The sequence below is a fragment of the Sturnira hondurensis genome, unplaced genomic scaffold, assembly GCF_014824575.4.
Source record: "Sturnira hondurensis isolate 20B ecotype Veracruz unplaced genomic scaffold, ASM1482457v3 Scaffold0008196, whole genome shotgun sequence".
Classification (NCBI taxonomy): domain Eukaryota; kingdom Metazoa; phylum Chordata; class Mammalia; order Chiroptera; family Phyllostomidae; genus Sturnira; species Sturnira hondurensis.
In genome coordinates this window covers 17,395,366-17,415,598 of record NW_028080827.1, presented here as the reverse complement: position 1 = coordinate 17,415,598, position 20,233 = coordinate 17,395,366, and the positions used below count along the sequence as shown (strand labels likewise).

Below are 20,233 nucleotides of genomic sequence, written 5' to 3'. Positions count from 1 at the left end.
TTGTTTACTTTGTTTTTTAGATTCAATTGTTGATAGATATGTATTTATTGCCATTTTATTGTTCACAGCTTTGATCTTTTTTTTTAAATAAGTCCCTTTAACATTTCATATAATAATGGTTTGGTGATGATGAACTCCATTAGTTTCTTTCTTATCTGGGAAGCTCTTTATCTGCCTTTCAATTTTAAGTGGCATCTTTGCTGGGTAGAGCAATCTTGGTTGTAGGTCCCTGCTCTTCCTTACTTTGAATATTTCTTTTTTTTTTTTTTGACGTGTTCGGACTTTATTTCAGGGTGATTGACACAGACTGGAGTTAGTAATGGGATGTTTGGGCCCCTTCAGCCCTTGGGCCAAACAGCCCAGGCCCAGGTGTGGGAGCAGTGACTTTGAATATTTCTTGCCAATCCCTTCTAGCCTGCAAAGTGTCTTGTGAGAAATCAGCTGACAGTCTTATTGGAATCCGCCCCCTGTAGGTATCTAATTTGTCTTACTGCTTTTAAGATTCTCTCTTTATCTTTAACCTTTGGCATTTTAATTCTGATGTGTATTGGAGTGGGCCTCTTTGCATCCATCTTGTTTGGGACTCTGCACTTCCTGAACTTGCATGTCTTAGACAAATTTCTTTCCGCATTTTTTCAGACAGATTCCCAATTTCTTGCTCTTTCTCTTCTCCTCCTAGTACCCCTCTGATGCGAACATTGGACCTCTTGACATTGTCCTAGAGGCTCCTTACTCTTATCCTCATTTTTTTGGATTCTTTTTTCTTCTTTTTGTTTTGATTGGTTGTTGGTTTTGGGGTTTTTTTTTCTTTTTTTGCTTCTTCATGTTTCTAATCATTGATTTGATTCTCAATTTCATCCACTCTGCTGTTTCCCTGTAAATTGTTCTTTATTTCAATTAGTGTATCCGTTTCTGACTGGATCTTTTTTATGCTGTTAGGGTCTCCACTAAGTTCCTTGAGCATCCTTGTAAACAGTGTTTTGAACTCTGCATCTGACAGACTGCTTATCTCCATTTCATTTAGCTCTTTTTCTGGAGTTTTGATCTGTTCTTTCATTAGGGCCATGTTTCTTTGTCTCTTTGTTTTGGCAGCCTCCCTGTGTTTGTTTCTCTGTATTAGGTAGAGCTGCTCTGACTCCATGTCATGGTGGTGTGGCCTAATGTAAGTAGGTGTCCTGTAGGGTCCAGTGGAATAGTCTCCCCTATCACATACGCTGGGTACTTGAGGTGTGTCCTTCTTGTGGACTGAGTACACCCTCCTCTTGTAGTTGAGTCTTGATTGCTATTGGCTGGTCAGTGGAAGGGATTTACCCAGGCCAGTCAGCTGCGAGGACTGGCTGTGACCACTGATGACCAACCTCTGCCCTCTATGAAGGATAAACTATGCAAGGGAAGCTGTGCAGGTGGCAGTATTCTGATATGGTCTGTAGTTGTCCAGTGGTTGTGCAGGCCCTGAGGTTTCCTGAGTGGTGCAGGCCAACATCAGCCTCCACCTGTGTTTTGCCCTGGGCCACCCTGCCTGAGCTATAAAGCAATTTGAGATGGCTGCTACTTATGCTGGGCTTGGACATTGCCAGGCAATGCCAGGCTGTGTTCCAAAGCTGGCTGCTGCTAGTGCTGGGCCTGGGGCCACTTAGGAAGAGGTATGGGGCTGGGGCTTACTGAGGCTGGTTATTGCTTGTTTAAGAGGATTTAGGAAGTTGTGAAACATGAGCCGAGACCAGCCATTCATATGGCGAAATCAAGGTTAACACTCTTGGAATCTCTAGGACAGGGCAAACCATGTTAGTCAGGTTGATAGAATCTCAGATATGGTACCTGCCTGCCAGCTCTGTGGCTCTGTGGAGAGAGGGCTCAGAAAAAGGGCAATGACCTCTACTTGCCTTTCTGTCTGGAACAAAGCTGACTCCAGTTCCCGCCTTGATGTCAGACACTTCAGTTTCTCCCTGTGTGCCACTGGTGCCTTTAAGCTACTACCCTGGTGCTGGAGCTCAGAGCAAATGAGTCTGAATAAGTCTGTGTGTGGGTTCTTTAAAGGGAGCTGCTTGGGACCCAGAGGTTTCTTCCACTGACTCAATCCCCGCTGTTTTTTTCAGCCAAAAGTTATGGGGACTTATCTTCCTGGTTCTGGAGCTGTGGGCCTAGTGTGGCCTGGGGACTCTTCACTCCTGAGACAGCCCTCCTGAACCTGTATGCATCACACATGGTTGTGGGACCAGCCCACTCTTTATCTCTGCCCCTCCTACCAGTCTGGATGGATGTGATTTCTTTCATTCTGTAGTTGTCAGACTTCCATTCAACTGAATTTCTGATGGTTCTGAGTGATGGTTGTTCTATATTTTAATTGTAATTTTGATGACAGATCTTGTCTCCTAATTGCATTCTCTAATAAAAGGAATCAGGGCCCTGGCTGGTGTAGGTCAGTGGATTGAGCACAGGCCTGCGAACCAGAGGATCTCAGTTCGATTCCCAGTCAGGGCACATGTCTGGGTTGCAGGCCAGTTCCCTGCAGGCCAGTTCCCAGCAGGGGATGCACGAAAGGCAACCATACATTAATGTTTCTCTCCCTCTCCTTCCCCTCTAAAGATAAATAAATAAATAAAATCTAAAAAAAAAAAAAAGGAATCAGGGCTCCTTAGAGAAATGGCTGATTCCTGGACTGGGGCAGGAAAGATGTATACAAGATGAGTCTACTGCATTTTGCAGTGCCAGAATGCGAGGGAGTACTCAAACAACCATGGACACAGGCATGTATGCATGGGGGAATGTGCATTTGCACACATACACATGCTAATGAAACATGTTAAAGAAACATAAAAATGGACAATTTGAATGACAAAGTAAAGTAGTATTGAATTATAACACAAAATATAAAACAAATATCCATGAGTCTATACTGATATAAATGATGGATAAATGAATAAATGGAGGAGAAGAGACAAATATCCCATGTAAAATTCCAAATAACTTACATAGATACTCTGTCCCTAAGGAGGAGCAGCATAACTAACTTCCCACTCCTTAGGCTGTGGACTGTGCACGATTACTTCTCTCCAGAGAGCACAATAAGGAAAGTGGAGGAAAGAGTAACTTTACAGTCTGGAACCTGACAAACGCTACCTCAGCCAGGTGATCAAGGTCAACATCAGCAGTCATGAATCATGTTAATAGTATGTAGATTTAATATGATGTGATGAAAATGACACTTTACCTCTACCTCTGAGGTTATCTTCCCAATAACCTATTATTCCAGTATTATCATGAGGAAAACATATGACCAATTCTCACAGTGGAGCAGTCTACAAAATACCTAACTAGAACTCCTAACTGTCAAGGTCATCAAAGCAAGGAAGGTCTGTGAAACTGCCACAGACAAGAGGAACCTAAAGAGACAAGACAGCCAAATGGAATGTGGTATCCTAGCTATGATTCAGAAACAAGAAGAAAAAATAAGTAAATTAACTATATAAGATACAGACTTTAGTTTAATAATAATACCAATATTGGTCTATTAATTGTAACAAATGTTTCAAACTAATAATAGCAGATGTTAAAAATAGGGAAAAGGGAATTCTCCATACTATTTTCTTAACTTCTGTATAATTCTAAAACTATTCTAAAACAATAAAGTCTATTAAAAATAAGAAACAATAATTATCCCCACTGCCAGGTCAGAATGTGATCTGAAGGAATTTAGTAAATCAGAGTTCACAAAGAAACACCTCCCCTACACCTTAAGGGGGAAAAAACGAAACCTGTCATCCATCAGATCAGTTGTCTAATTATAAATATAAAACATTTAAGTTTCAAAGTATATCTATGCCTATCAGAATCAAGCACTCTAACAAATACAGAGTTAGCAACAAACATGGATGTACTGATGATAAGAGATCTGTAGGGGGGAGAATGGCTTGAAGTTAAAAATTCAGGTAATGATTTCAATAGATTAGCTTTGATTAAAAGTAACAGCAGATAAAAATCTTCAGAATCTATCACAAACTAAGAGAGACCTAACTACTAGAAAAGTCAAATCAAGTCAACAAATATTGAGTCTCGGCTATGTGTAAGGCATTATCCCTGGACCTGTACTGCCCTAAGTGTGGTCTCCAGATTGGGAGCATCACCACTTACTGGGGACTTGTTAAAAATGCATATGTGCCCTGGCTGGTGTGGCTCAGTGGACTGAGTGCTGGCCTGTGAACCAAAGGGTTGCCAGTTCAATTCCCAGTCAGGGCACATGCCTGGGTTGTGGCCTGGGTCCTGGACGGGGGACACGGGAGAGGCAACCACACATTAATGATATTCTTCCTCTTTCTCCCTCCCTTCCTTTCCCCTCTAAAAATAAATAGATAGATAGATAGATAGACAGATAGATAGATAGATCTTTTAAAAAATGCACATGGACCTCACACTAGATTTACTGAATCAGAATCTCTGAGGGTTCAGCTTAGAAACCTATGTTTTAACACGCTCCCTAGGTGATTCCCATGCATGCTAAAGTTTGAGTATCAATGTTGGAGGCAGCAGATTCCTCTGTGAGCATGGCAAACACACACAGCAGTCTGGGGTACAAGGAAGCAGATGAAGAATTCATGTCCCACAGCAACCCACCTGCCATATGATTACCAAAGCACCACTGGTGAGGCAGTCAACGCTCCTCTATCCGAAACAGAGTAGAAACACAATGGTTAGGTCCTCTGAGATTTTTGTGGCAATTTCAAAGTCCACAAAAAAGCAAAGAGGAACAGAAGTCAGAAGCATGCTGGCCAGGAGGAAGACATATATACTAACAGGTATAGTGTATATTCCACACAGTGACCTGAAATAGACTAAATGCTACAATCTAGTTCTCTTAACATCTCCAGGTTCTTGTTTTCCATGGAAACACGCAGATTTGGTTTTCACTCTTCTGCACTTCAAGCCTGCTGTTTGTCTCATTCTTGCCTGTTTAAAAAGTAAAAAGCACTTTCTATATCACCAAAAAGAGCAATTTAGCAGGATTCATTTCTATATACTGTACTGCCAAATATAAGCCCCATTAATGAACAGCACAAGGGACTAGGACTCGGCTTGGTAAAATGATTAGAGTGTCAGGAGAAATCTAGCTCTGCAAGCTGCTGCTTTTCAAAAAAAAAAAAAATGCACTTAACGGCAGCCACAGGTCCCTCCCTCCTCTTGCTTCAAAATCAGATATTCATCCATCCCTAGCAGCAAGATGAAGACCTCAGAGATAGGGCCCTGACAGCAAACCATCGAGGCTGCAGACATATCTCGTTTTAATTGCATCAGCAACTGCTAAGCAATTAATGAAAAAGAGAGAGGGAGCAACAGGGCAAAGAGAAGACAGACTTGAGCAACCATGTGGAAACACTTCCTCCTCACCCCAGTGAGAACGGGTGATTTATGGCAGCTGCATGCAGCATCAAATCCTTGCATCTGAACTCCCAGGCCACTTCCCAGACAGCAGTAAAGTGACATAGTCTAGATTTCACCTTGCTTAGTTTTCTATCTTCCATTTTCCTCTCTGTGGCCACCAACAAAGATGAAGAAAGGAGAAAGCCAACAGATCAAGTGGGTGATTTAGCTATGAAGTCCCTTGGACAGATTCTATGCTTTGCACAATACTGAGATATAAGGATCAGTAAATACTAAATACTAACAGCAGTGATTCATCAGAAGCCTGCACATACCAAGCCTAGGGCACAGTGGGGCAGGAACTCCATCAATAAACCTCTGCAGTTTCCTTCTTTTTCAAGTTGTATCCTTATCCTATCACAGAAGAGAAAGGCAATGAGATAAAAACTGCCAACAAAAACTCTTACGGAGAAAGTGAACTCTTGAATATGGCCATGGGTGCCAAGAAAACATCAGCATGAAAGAGAAACAAAAGCGCAGTCACTTAATTCCAAGATCCCAGCTGTCATCTCCTCAATGAACAGAAAACCCTAAATTACATCAGTGAAGGCTAGTGGGTTTTGGGGGGTGAGGGTAGAAACTGATGAAAAATAAGATGGATTTTGAGTAATCACACAGGAAGTTCCTAAATAATGTTTGGTGCCCTCACTCCCCATTCTCACTATTCAATCACAAGGACCAGAGGTCCTGGGTTTTCTGTTAACAACGCTGATTTAAAAATTCTACCTTACAATGGCTGGATGGAGGCTGCAAGAAAAAAATTGTTATTTTATACATAGCTCATCCCAAAGCCCCTCCTCACACAGAGCTTGATAGAACAGGGTAAACCAACATATTCACATCAAATGCAATGACAAATAGACAAGGGTAAAGAAGGCAGGAGACACAGCCCCAAGGCCAGGGTCCAAAAGCACTGCAAGGTGGACTTCAACTAACTTGGCTCATGCTTTTCCCTACTACAGAATTACTTGCACTGCTTATTAAAAATACAGATTATTATTCAATAAAAAGTATTCCAAGGGACTCTACAGCTGACTACTAGGGGGGAAAAAAGTTCAAACTGCTTAGAAGTTCCTATCAGAGCTAGTTTCTTGACTCCCTTCTCACCTCATAACCACTCCTTCTTTCACTCTAAACTCTCTGTCATTCTACAAATATTTATGCAGTGACTGCTACATGCTAGTGCTGTTGTAGAGACTATGGATGCACACAGGACTGTCACGTAATGGTTGTTCAATTATGTCTTGTATAAGGGCTCCTAGCTGAGGAGGCAGGATGAAGCTGAAATCCAGTTCATGCTTTGTCAGCTAAGCTGCATGTCCTGGTGTAGGGCAGGAACCTCCTGGAAAGGAGACTTTTTTCCTACTTTGCAGTAAGAAGCTCCATGGCCTAACAGAGGCCCTAGTTACAGTGACAAATAAGTCAGACAAAAATCCCTGCCCTTATGGAGCTTATATCCTGTTGTGGGGGATACAGACAGAGACAAACTAAATTACATAGTTATGTGACAAGTGTTACAGAGAAAATAAAATAGAGACGAGGGAAAAGAAAGTTTGTGTAGGTATGCAATTTTAGAGAATTCATGGAAGGACCAATGCATGGAGAAGGTGCCATTTCTATTTTTAGAACCTCACCAAACCCATTCTCCCCCCCAGGCCTTTGTACCTGCCTTACTTTCTTGCCCAGAACTCCTCCTGGCACCCTGCACCCCAATTTTTATATGGCTAATGTTTTATCTTTCAATCTTAGCCTAAATGTCACCTCTCAAAGGGGCCTTCCCTGGCTACTCTAAGGAAATATAGTTACCCAATCTCCCTACACACTCCTAACCAAATGAAGTTTTTTTTTAAAGATTTTATTTATCTTTAGAGGGTAAGGGAAGGATAGAGGGAGAGAGGGAGAGAAATATCAATGTATGGTTGTCTCTTATGTGAACTGGCCTGCAACCCAGGTATGTGCCCTGACTGGGAATCGAACCGTGATCCTTTGGTTCACAGGCCCGTGCTCAATCCACTGAGCTACACCAGCCAGGGCCCAAATGAAGTTTTAAGTGCACTGACTAGAGACTTGAATTCTATTTCTTTGAATAACTTCTGGCATTCAGCTTCTCCATCTGCAAAATGGATAAAAACAGTACCTACCGTATAGGGCTTCTGTGAAGATTAACTACAACCATGACCACAATAATATAACAATAAATATAATGACAGCAGATATTACTTATATAGCTCTCACCACGTACCAGGCATTATTCCATGTGTTACATTTATTAACCCATTTAATCCACTCATTAAGACATTTAAAGAGATTAGTACTGTATTTAGCACACAGTGAATAAAAATTCACTGTCATTCTCATTATCTTCATCAACACTGGGGGCATTATGAGCTATACTACGGAAGTATCTAAGCATTCTGCCTAACTCTGTGCTCCACTGAAGGATCAGTGTCCAAAAGTTCTTTGTCTTCCTTCTAGGATTAACGGTCTATAGAAGCAATGCATATATCAACCTCAGCATTCACTCTGCAAAGTGATCTCTTATTCCTGGCAGTGGCATGGACTTTAAAAAAGAAAGACATAGACTGTCCTTATGGATCATACGCTTTTAAAAGTCTCTAGAGGACAAAGAGTGAGGTAGTGTGGAACTGGAAAGCAAAATCCCTGGATTCACTGACCCACACAACGCTAGAGATTATCCACATTAATCTCTCATCTTACATATAAATAAAATGAAGTTCAGAAAAAGGAAGTTATTTGCTGATTTGCTCAGTTACTTATAGTTAGTTCATTATAGACCTGGAACCAGAATATAAATCTGTTAACTCCCAATGCAGCAGTTTTCCCATTACCCCACAGAAACACCAGTTCAAAATGGCCCATACTGTAATTCTGGTAGGGAGGAAACCAAGAAATAGATAAATACAGTCCAAAACAAACTTTCAGTTTAGGGAGTCTTAGGCTTTTAACACTAGATGTAAGTTTGGAATGAAAACTGAGGCTAACAGAGTAAACTTGATTCTGCCCACAGTGGAAAGAAGGATAAACTGGGATGTCTAATTCTGCCTTTATTTTTATGACTTCAGGCAAATCACTTCTCCTCTTTAGAACTCAGTTCCTATACACAGAAAACACGGAGTGGGCTAATTACTTCTAGGGTGTCTTTCAATATTAACAATGTGGGTGTGAAGCCAAATACAGAACAGAACAGTATATTTTTGTAGGATTAGCAACACGATTTCCCTTCTAAACAAGCTCTAGAAAGATCAGCTTGCTCTCAGTTTAAAAAATGAGGGGGAAAATAGAGAAAGCAACAGCCTGAATTATTAATTACTGAAGCTTAGTTATGATTTACAACAAATAAGTACAATTAACTTATGAGTGAGTATCTTTTTGGGGAACTATTTAATCATGAAATGATGTCAGGTGCAGTGCTTGGCACACAGCAAATTCTCAAAAATTTATTGAATGAACGAATACGTAAGTGAATAAATGAATTAGCCAATTAGATATGTTTCATTTTTTAGGCAGGTAAATCAGATCAAAGAGAACTTTTGTTAGCATGGAAGTGAACCTCTTAGAGTTTGGCTCTATAAAGAAGAAATATGCCAGATACACTATACAAAAGTGTTAACTAATCTAGAAGGCACATATATTAGTTTCCTGTGGCTGCTGTGACAAATTACCAAAAATTTAGTGACTTAACACAACATAAATTTATTCTCACAGCTATGGAGGCCAGAGCCCACAGTCAGTTTCACTGGTTTGAAATGCATGTGAGCACGGCCAGGCTTCCTCTGGAAGCTGTAGGAGAGAATCTGACTCTTCCAGCTTCTCGCAGCTGCCAGCACTCCTTGGCTGTGGCTGCATTGCTCTAATCTTCAGGGCCAGAATCTTTAAACCTCTCTGCTCCAGTTTTCACATCACTGTTCTCTTCTGCAAATTCAAATCTCCCTCTGCCTCTTTCTTGTAAGATTACATACAGGTGATTGCATTTAGAGCCCACCTAGATAATAACAACTTCCTCTGCTTAAAATCTCTCCCTCCTGGGACCCCTCCAAAGCCTTTCCCCTCCCCTCTCCCCGCAGGCACCCATTACCTCTACCTTCCTCTCTCCTAAACTCCGAGGGCCCTTCATTGCCTCTGTAACTCGTTTCCTGAGCCTTCTTCTACAGCTCACTTATTCTACCTCGGTGACTTTCTAAATAAACTTTCTCTCATAGTTAAAAAAAATCCTTAACCATAACTGCAAAAGCACTTTTTCCATGGAAGGAAACATTCACAGGGTCCAGGGTTAGAGATGTGGATATTTCTCGGGGGAACCATTTTCCTCCCCAGTTTACCACAGGAGAATATGAAAAATGGCAACAGAGTGGTACCCAGAGTCTAAAGCGATATGTCTTAGAGTGACTTCAGGAGGTTAGAGATGTGGTTTTGAGAAGAGAAGGGGAAAGGTGATTAAGGAAGGAGGTGAGTGTGAAGTGGAAAGATGGCATAAACCAGAGGTACAAACAAGTGCGCTGTGCATAAACAAAGGCAAATATATACATACTTTGTAGGGCCGGGCAGGGACTTAAGCGTCAGCAGGGGAACAGTATGAAACACAAATCATTACATAGGGACTATTTTTTTTGGATGGGGCTACATTCCCCAATTGTGTGCCGAGGTATCCTGTGGCAGCACAACAAACTCAAAAAGGCACTGATAAATATTTTAAATTTTTGGAGGAAACACAGGAATGCTCAACATCTGTAGGGCACCACAGGAACTACAGGTAGTTCATAGTCTCAACATTAGATCATTCTATATCTTTTGCAAACTGGGTTTTCAACAACTGTGATAAAAAGCAAGTATGTGAAAATCAACTGGGGATGGGAGACGAGGGTGGCGGTCTAATGTGATTCCGAAAACTGAGAACTTGTGCAGTTCCCAACAGGTGCACGGGTCACACTGGTAAGCAACTATGGTTATTTTAAGAATGAAATAAAATAATTTTTCTTTTAATTTTGGGTATTATTTTTACAAACGATGATTATGTTGTTAGAATGTAAATACTTAAGTTGTTTAGACCTAAGATTTAATAAATAGAAGCAGTAGATCTTTTGATCGTGTGCTGTGAAAAAAATTACTGAGACACTAAGAACACTAACAACCAAGAAAGTTTAGGGGCCTCTAACACAGGGCCCTGTGATTACATCTGAGCATCTGAAGTATACAGTGAGACACATAGTACTTAGGACAGTGATAGGTGCTAATAAGTGTTTGTAGAAATAAAGTGACAAATGACCTTGACATTTAGGACCAAGAAATTTGAGTGTGATGTCAGTATCATGGTGAAGAAAGAAATTTAATTTGGTATTAAAGGGGAACTAGGTATTATTAGCACAAGGATCATTCCTTCTTAAACTTCACCTTCTTCAATAAGGAAGCATATTGCAATTGAGCTGTCCTACTCAAAACCATAAATACATATTTTGCCTTGAATATAGCTACATTTTAAAAAATTAAATTGCATACCAGTGCAGACCATACACAAGTTGCTAGCGATACATGGAAAGCAGTCGTCTTCAGAGTGCCACACAAGACTGCTTTCCTCATGTTAAACTAACCTTAGCAACACACTGTGACGATTTTGTACAAATCTGGGCCAATCTGCCTTGTCCCACAAACTGTAACATGAGAATAAAAGGAGTTAACTCATTTTATAACATTAGTGTATCTCAAAAAAAATTTAGGATTTAATGCTCCTTTTGGATACTTTGCTAAAGACAGCCTAGAATCCAGGCATTTACCACAACAGATATTAAAAAATAATCAGAAGGCTTAAAGAAAAGTGGAAGTCCAGGACTTCCGCCAAGATGGAGGCATAGGTGGAAACACTGTGCCTTCTCCCACAACCAAGTTTGGATACAACAAAAGTTTTGGAGAACTAAGACACACCCAGAGGCCAGAAAACCGAATTATACGGAAGTCCGACAGCTACGAACCGTTCAACGGGGATGGTAAGAGAGGCAGAGCCAGCAGCGGAGCAGGGTCAGGAAGGACAGACCTAGGAGCGCAGGCAGCCCAGAACCAGTCCGGGTGCGGGGCAGACTGACCAAGGTCGCACATTCGCGCGCAGTGAGACGGACCACGCAGGCCCCAGGGGGCGAACCCAGTGGTGGAGGGCTGACAGTGGTGGCACACTCGCGTGCAGTGGAGTGAGGGGCGTGGGCCTGGTGACGATGGTGGCTGTGGTGCTGGTGGGGGTCGCGGAGGCGGGCGCCGGAGGGAAGCCATCGTCCCTCTTTGACCCCGCCCCCACATACAACGTCACAACCCAGCGACTGAGTTGCCCTGCTCTAGTGAACACCTCGGGCTCCGATCCTGCTAAGTAACAGGCACGAACAGCCCAAAAGATGGCGCAAGAAGAACTCAAAGTCCCAGAGCCAATAACTCTAAGCGACCAACAGATTGCCAGCCTCTCAGAAGCCCAATTTAAAACACTATTTATCAGGATGCTCACAGAATTGGTAGAGTACAGTCACAAATTAGAGGAACTTAGTCACAAATTAGAGGAACTTAGTCACAAATTAGAGGAACATATGAAGGCTAAACTAATTGAAATGAAGGGAGATGTCCAGGAAACCAATAGCAATGGAAAGGAAAATGGGACTCAAATCAAGGGAGTGGACCAGAAGGAAGAATGAAACATCCAACCAGAAAACAGTAAAGAAACAAGAATTCAAAAAAATAAGGAGAGGCTTAGGAACCTCCAGGACATCTTTAAACGTTCCAACATCCGGATTATAGGGGTACCAGAAGGGGGAAAGAAACAGCCACGAGTGGAAAACTTATTTGAACAAATAATAAAGGAGAACTTCCCCAGTCTGGCAAAGGAAATAGACTTCCAGGAAATCCAGGAAGCTCAGAGAGTGCCAAAGAAGTTGGACCCAAGAAGGAACACACCAAGGCACATCATAATTACATTAGCCAAGACTAAAATGAAGGAGAGAATCCTAGAAGCAGCAAGGGATAAGGGGACAGTCACCTACAAAGGAGTACCCATCAGACTGTCAGCGGATTTCTCAAAAGAGACCTTACAGGCAAGAAGGGGCTAGAAAGAAGTATTCCAAGTCATGAAATCCAAAGACCTACAGCCAAGATTGCTTTATCCAGCAAAACTTTCATTTAGAATGGAAGGACAGATAAAGTGCTTCTCAGATAAGGTCAAGTTCAAAGAGTTCATCATCACCAAGCCCTTATTATATGAAATGCTAAAGGGACTTATATAAGAAAGAGATGATGAAAAATATGAACAGTGAAAGGACAGCAAACTCACAGTTATTAACAACCACACCTAAAACAAAAGCAAACCTAGAGGACAGCTGAATCAGGAGTGGAACCATAGAAATGAAGAACACATGGAGGGTTAGCAACAGGGGAGTGGGAGGAGAAGGGGGGAGAAGGTACAGAAAATAGCATAGATGGTAGGTAGAAAATAGATAGGGGGGAGGGCGAAAATAGTGGGGGAAATATAGAATCTAAAGAAGTTGAGACACGTGGTTATAAACTAAGGGGGGAGAAGGGTGGGGGAGGGACTGTGTGGGTGGAGGGGAATGAAGGGGGGAATAGAACAACTGTAATGGTATAATCAATAAACTATATTAAAAAAATAAAAAATAAATTTAAAAAAGAAAAAGAAAAAGAAAATAAATAAATAAATAAAATTCAAACTTAATGGTGACAAATAAAAAACCCTATTTGTGGGAAAAAATAGAAAAAAAGATAGAGGAGACCACTTTGTAAAGTACATGATTGTCTAACTGCCATGCTGTACCCCTGAAACAAATATAAATAATATTGTATATAAACTTTGATGGAAAAGGAAAACTAAAACAAAGAATAAACACATAAAAAAAAAGAAAAAAAGAGAAGTGGAAGTCCAGAATTTTGGTTCCACTCTCCAGACTCATCCACTATCACACATTAACAAATGGTGCTGCTACTGTTCTTTAAGATTGATTAGCTCATTGCCTCTGGGCAAGGTCACTGAGAACTATTTTCCTGGTATCTGTTCCTTTGAGACATCAATTTATCCTGAGTCATCTCAAATGCCTTTTATGGAAATATTAAATGATAAAGAAGGAAAGAAAAGAATATAATGGGAGGTAGCATGATTAAAATTGTGGAATATGAAGTCAGACTACCTCGTTCTGCAAATCACCAGCTAGGACAAGTTTCTTAACTTCCTAAAACTTAGTATGCTCACATACTGGAGCATACTCAGGAATAAGCAATAGTTCCTGCCTCACAAAAATGATGTGAGATGTGATCTAGTCATTTAGTGGCTGGCACACAGTAAAAAGATCAATAAATTAAAGCTTAAAAAATTACACCCAGCCCTGGCTGGCATAGCTCAGTGGATTGAGCACAGGCCTGCAAACCAGAGGATCGCGGTTCGATTCCCAGTCAGGGCACATGCCTGGGTCGCAGGCCTGTCCCCTGCAGGCCAACTCCCAGCAGGGGACACACAAAAGGCAACCATACATTGATGTTTCTCTCTCTTTCCTTCCCCTTTAAAGGTAAATAAATAAAATCTTTAAAAAAAAAATTACACCCACAAGAAAATTCAAGAGTATTCTGTGTGAATTTACTGCTTTTTTGGGGGGTGGGGCTGGAAAGGACAACATAGAAAGCTAACTGGCTGGCTAATACTGCCTCCTTCACTGACAGTGATACACAATGAAAGAATGACTTATTAGCACATTTTGTTTCTCTAGTATTACCCAAAGGTTAATCAACAAATTCCTGTTCAGAGGGAGAAGTACTAAGATAGCATAATTACTCTCACGCTGCTTCACTAGGAGACTCATTGTGAGAGCAAATAGGAACCCTATAACCAGTCTGAACATTCAAACAATTTCACCAATTGCTGCTGGGAATGGATAGCAAAGTGATAAGAAATAAGGCCCTGGGGAAAGTAGGATTACTAGGGTTAGGAAAAACAAACTTAAGTAAGTGGCTGAATCTTGCTGCATATGAATAACAGATGATATTAAAAAATTATTGTGTAGTCTCAAATACGGAACAGAGAGGAGGGGGAAAGAATCATAGGGGAAAAGGGGAGGGACTCACATGAATAAGTATAAAGGACACATGGACAATAATTAAGGTGGGGGGCGGAAATGGGAGGGAAGTGGGGCGCACGGGGGTGGGGGCAGGGCAGGGAATATAAAACAGAAAACTGTACTTGAATAAGAATTAAATAAAAAAATTATTGTGTGGTATAATAATGGCATTTTGGCTGTATAAACAAATGCCCTCAGTTTTTTTAAATGCATGTTGATTTATATAGGAAACAAACATAAATGTCTCAAACTTCCAAATTGTTCTACAAAACTAATAAATAAACTGCACATTATACAGTATGGTAAAACTAACAATTAAATCTAGTGGTAGGTGATCATTTTACTTCTCTTAACTTTTCTGTATATTTAAAACTGTACATAAAAAAAGCTGTGAAGGAGAAAAATTGCCACAATATAGTAAGTACATTATGTTTGAAAAGCTGAGTTGGTACTTTTTAAAAATCGAATGCCAGGCTTTAAAGATGTAAGTTTATGCTATCCCAATTAAAAATATAAAGTAAGAGCCTGCTTTTCAAATATTTTGTCAATATTTGAAATTTCTTTATAAGTATTTTCTCTCAATTCTGTGTAGCCAGACCCTTTTTAGCCCTTTACTTCCATATTACACACTTGATGTAGTTTATGCTGTTTCACACTTTCTAGGAATCAGATTTCCCAAAGCTTACCACTGAAGTCCTCTGCGCTATCGGCAGCTTCGGGCTGCCTTCCATGAAAGAGTCCTAATCTCGGAATGACACTAAGGGATACCACCCCTGACCTGGAAGAGGATGGTGGCCTCTAGCAGAACTGAGTATTGTACCACTAGGCTGTGATACAATCTCTCTCCAGTAGCTCTCCAAAGCAGCTCAGAGTTAGTGAACTAATATATTCAGGGCCACCCAAGGTAAAACTGGGAAGTAGGCAACACTGTCTCTACCACTCCCTCCTCCACTGACAGCTTAGGACCCTCCAATTCCAAACCTTTCCCCATCTCTTTTGTGTCTGTTCCTTTACTCACATTTAATTCTAAGCTGTGAGTCAACTAAATAAATTGATCCTAATTAAATATGTTTAGCTAACTGGTCTTTTTAGAAATTGTTGAAATTTCTGTCTCTTAGTGGCCTCCTCAAATCACATCATGGCCACCAATTCTAATATATATTATATATGTATATATTCTGAAGTGCTCACCTATGGAGTCCTGTTTGAAGTTCCTATAAAACCAAATCCACTTTTCAGTCAGTTCAAGTGTCAGCCATTGACTGGTTGTACTTCTTTCTCCATGGCTAGTCCAGGAGGCTCATTTGAAACATGTCAGCTGGTGTGGCTCGGTTGAATGTCGGCCAGTGAACTGAAAGACTGCTGGTTTGATTCCTGGTCAGGGCACATGCCTGGGTTGCAGGTTCAGTCCCCGACCAGGGCATGTGCAAGAGGCAACCTATTAATGTTTTTCTCCTCTCTTTCTCCCTCCCTCCCCCTAGATCATTTTATAAATAAATATTTTTTTAAAATGTCAACAAAAAAGTGCCTAAATAAATGTACAGATCAGTGTTCAAGTGGGTATTTATTGTCCTCCATACTCTACCCAAAACTCATGGTAAATTTCGAGGGACACACACAAAAGAAAGAGCTCAATTATTAAGAACACCTATTCTATCTTGGTTCTCTTAAGAGATGATCAGAATCACCATAACAATGACTTCAAATGCCCTCACCAAACCTGATTTTGCCAGTATTCCATTCTGCACTCAATGCTTCTGAAATTAAAGACAACAAATTAATTTACTAAAACGCTTATGTGACTTAGTGAGTATTCCTAGTAGCCTAAGCAAACATTAAAAATAACTGTGGAGTTTTATAATTTATTAATAAAGAACGTTGTCCTAGTAAAGAGACAAGCACTTACAAAAATTAAGAAACTTAGTAAATAAAAGGATATATTTTGTGAGCAATATGCACGCCACTGGCTCAGTGACAATGCCGCCGCTCACTGTGATCTAAGTGGGTTGAACGGCAGTGGCTGAGTTTGGCATGCTCTGACATACAGCCAGTTTAAACTCGGATCATATGGACGGACTGAAGCCACACTAAAATGGGTATATACGTACATACTTCTCTCAATTTGCTCTATAAAACATATAGACTCCAGTGTCCCTTGTGAATATGACAAGATACCAGTGAAGAAGAGTCAATTTTAACTAAGGGATGGATACTATCATGCCTGAAAAGAGCTGCTATAAAAAGTAAAATCAAAATAAACCTTCACTGTTTGCTTCCGACCTCTAAATGTTAATCTCTTCTTTATATCATCCCCCAACTTAAATAAGACCAGTGATACAGTGATACAACACTCAGTATGGAGTACTTACAGCAACTCTTACATGATTACCTCATGCTACAGTGAATTTCACAAGCGGCTTTCCAGACAACAAATAGCACACTCTTCTCTGAGAGGCAATTACTGTGAATGTCACTCATCTGGCTTCTATATTATTTGGTGTAGTTACCTCCTTAATCCATTTTGTAGGTATTGTCCCCTCACACCCACACAATAAGACAATTAGACTTCAGAAGTGACCTCACCTCTTTGCACACTAACTGCTTTCTCTCTCCTTCTAGGCCAGGGGTGTCAAACTCATTTTCACCAGGGGCCACATTAAACCCGTGGTTTCCTTCAAGGGGCCAAATGTAGAGCTCCTTGCCCCTAGTTAAGGAGTAGTTACATTTATACAGTCCTAAAATTACATTCAGCCCTTTGAAGGCAGCCAACCATGAGGCTGATGTGGTTCCCTAAGAAAATGACACCCCTGTTCTAGGCAAATCCCTTCCCCACCGCATGAATAATAGCTGCTGCTATTATCAAAATTAAAGTTTTTGCCATCTTCTGCTTCTGAACCATAAATGCAGGTTATTGTTTAATTACGACAGTCATAAGGCCAATGCAAATAAATGAAGACTGTAAAATCCCTTTCCTATTTGTCTAGCACCATTAGTTAAATTTGAGAAATTTAATAGAATTATGTAGTTATTTCAGCCAGGAACTCCAAGCATGTGTGTGGCTGTGATAGAGAGGGATTATTAGCAACATCTGAGCCTGGTGTGTGTAACATTAGTGCCCCCATCAAATTAAATGATATGGGCAGCCGAGCATTGTGGTAAGATGACCGGCTTTGAAGTTACACACAGACCTAGGTGATAAATCAACTTCTGATCCTTTCCAGTTGTGTGATCTTGAGGAAGTAAATGCTTCTAAGCTGAGGTTTCTTCAAATGTGAAATGCAAATAGTTAGCACCTACTTGTCAAAGTTGTGAGATTATCAAGGTAAACTGCTGCCTAGTACAGTCTCTTTTGAAGGCACTCAAAATAAATTACACTATTATTACTAATTACAATTACATTCGGTGAACAGAATTTTTACATTTATTTAGCAACCAACATTCATTAATCTTCTAGGTACTACGCCCAAATAAGAAACAGCCTTGAAAGATTGAAAAGTGGACCTTGGATAATGAAAAGATTGAACTGAAATTATGAGATTTTATACTAGAGTCTGAGATTTAATCTCAAGATTTTGCAAAAGTTGGGTTTTAAAAAAATTTTTAATATGGTTTTTGATGAGAGAGAGAGAGACCAAGACCCACAATCTAGGTATGTGCCCTGACCTGGAATTGAAACACCAACCTTTTGTTATATGAGAGGATGGGCCAGGGCAAAGGTTGGAGATTGTTTTACAAAGTTTTACAAAACTCAAAGGGATAGGTTAATTCAGATGTCAGATGATACAATGTTAAACACAGTATCAAAATATTCACAGGCAGCAGGAGGTAACACCCCTATCTCACTGAAACTTGAAAACAAACTAGTTTTTTTTTTTAAGTAACGTAACAAAATGGCACACTAAGCCTGCTCTGAGAAATAACCAAACCACTTTCATTCTCACAATACCCAAACACAACAATGTTTGGTTCCTGCTCCTCAGAGGAGAAGAAACAATGTTAACACTTGATCTGTTACCCAAATAGGTTTTTGACCATAAGACCTTGGTTGGTAAAAGTTTCTCTCTAGAGATGGGTTCTAAGAGTCTGATAGTCTTTAACTATCCGTAAAGAATCCATTTTGCACTCTAAAAAGGGAGTTGGAGAATACAGCAACCTCAGGTCTTAAATTTTAACAAGTAGCAATATTATTTTTTCGAAGTTAAGATGTATCCTGTTTTGGTTTGTTATTTTTCTTTAAAGATTATTTATTTATTTATCTTTAGAGGGGAAGGGAAGGAGAGCGGGAGAGAAATATCAATGTATGGTTGCCTCTTGTTCGTCCCCTGCTGGGAACTGGCCTGCAACCCAGGCATGTGCCCTGACTGGTAATTGAACCGTGATCCTCTGGTTCACAGGCCCACGCTCAATCCACTGAGCTACATCAGCCAGGGCTGGTTTGTTATTTTAAGACTGTTCAATAACCCCCTGGCCAGGTAGCTCATTTGGTTAGTGTTGCATTGACACACCTTGGTTGCAGGTTCTGTCCCTGGTCAGGGCACAAACAAGGAGCAATCCATGAATGCATAAACAAGTGGAACAACAAAACTGAACTCTCTCTCTGAAATTAATAATAATAATAATAATAATAATAATAATAATAATAATAATAGACTGTTCAATAAGAAGGCTGGGCAACGGGACTACAGTGATCAGTGAACAGATAAGGAACACCTCTCACAGATAACAACTCTCTGAACAGATAAAGAAAGACTTCTCTAGAAGAGATAGACTGAGAAACAAGAAAATAAATAAGACACTTTTAGGCAGCCTACATGCTATTATAAAAATAAAACAAGGTAATGGGTTAGAATACGAATAAAGGTACCATTAGATAAATGGGGCTAGAACTGATGGCTGAATGATGAGTAAGTATGGTACTAGGGAGCAGCAACCAGGTTGAGTGGAGAGCAAGTGCACAAACTCTGAGACAGGACCAGATAGAAGGCTTGTATGGCTGGTATCTGAATGTGGAACAGTGGTTAAAATCAGTTAAATAGGCAGTCATAATATGTAGGTCAGATATGTAGGACTGTTTGGCTTTGGTAAAATCATTTTCATTTTATCTTAATTTGGTGAGTCATTAGAGTATTTTAAGCAGAGAAATGAAGAGTATAACTGAAACCTAAAGATGTTGTTTTCTGTAACAGTTCATAGGTTCATAGAAAGCCTTTCAAAGTTCCTGAAAAATGTATGGAGGAAGTTTAAAAGTTAAAGTATACATTCTATAGGCCCTGGCCCAGTGGCTCGGTTGGTTGGAGCGTCATTCCATACACCAAAAGGCTGCACCTTTGATCCCTGGTCAGGACATGTAAGTGAGGCAACTGATCGATATTTCTATTTCACACAGATGTTCTCTCCCCCCACCACCGCTTCCAATCAATAAACACAGACTCAGGTGAGGATTAAAACACACACACACACTCACACACATTCTATAGAAGTCAGTCCTTTTGACCTGTTTCTCTTCTTTGGTCCCCTAATTCAGTCAGCTAAGATAGTCCTGCCAATATCTCCTTCATAATGTTCATTTATTTTTTTCCTTTGCCAAACATCCTACTTTAAACTCTGTTCCATCTCTTCTTCTTTTCCTCCCCCCTTTTTCTTAACATGTGCCTGTGTGTATGAATGCACAAGATGGGTAGAAAACTGAAGAGATTACCCTGTAGAGGTCC

The 20,233-nt window shown here is 40.4% G+C and overlaps 1 protein-coding gene and 1 long non-coding RNA gene across 4 annotated transcripts in view; both read right to left on the bottom strand.

Annotated features, from left to right (window-relative positions):
* ZNF609 (zinc finger protein 609) overlaps nucleotides 1–20,233 on the bottom strand; it is a 204,561-nt gene that overhangs the window by 100,360 nt on the left and 83,968 nt on the right. The gene's annotated exons all lie outside the window — the stretch shown is intronic.
* On the bottom strand, nucleotides 388–19,271 carry LOC118992305 (uncharacterized). The gene is made up of 3 exons (XR_005067610.1): nucleotides 19,259–19,271; nucleotides 13,629–13,639; nucleotides 388–490 (listed from the first exon to the last, which is right to left on the bottom strand). It is a non-coding gene; the product is annotated as an uncharacterized LOC118992305 (long non-coding RNA).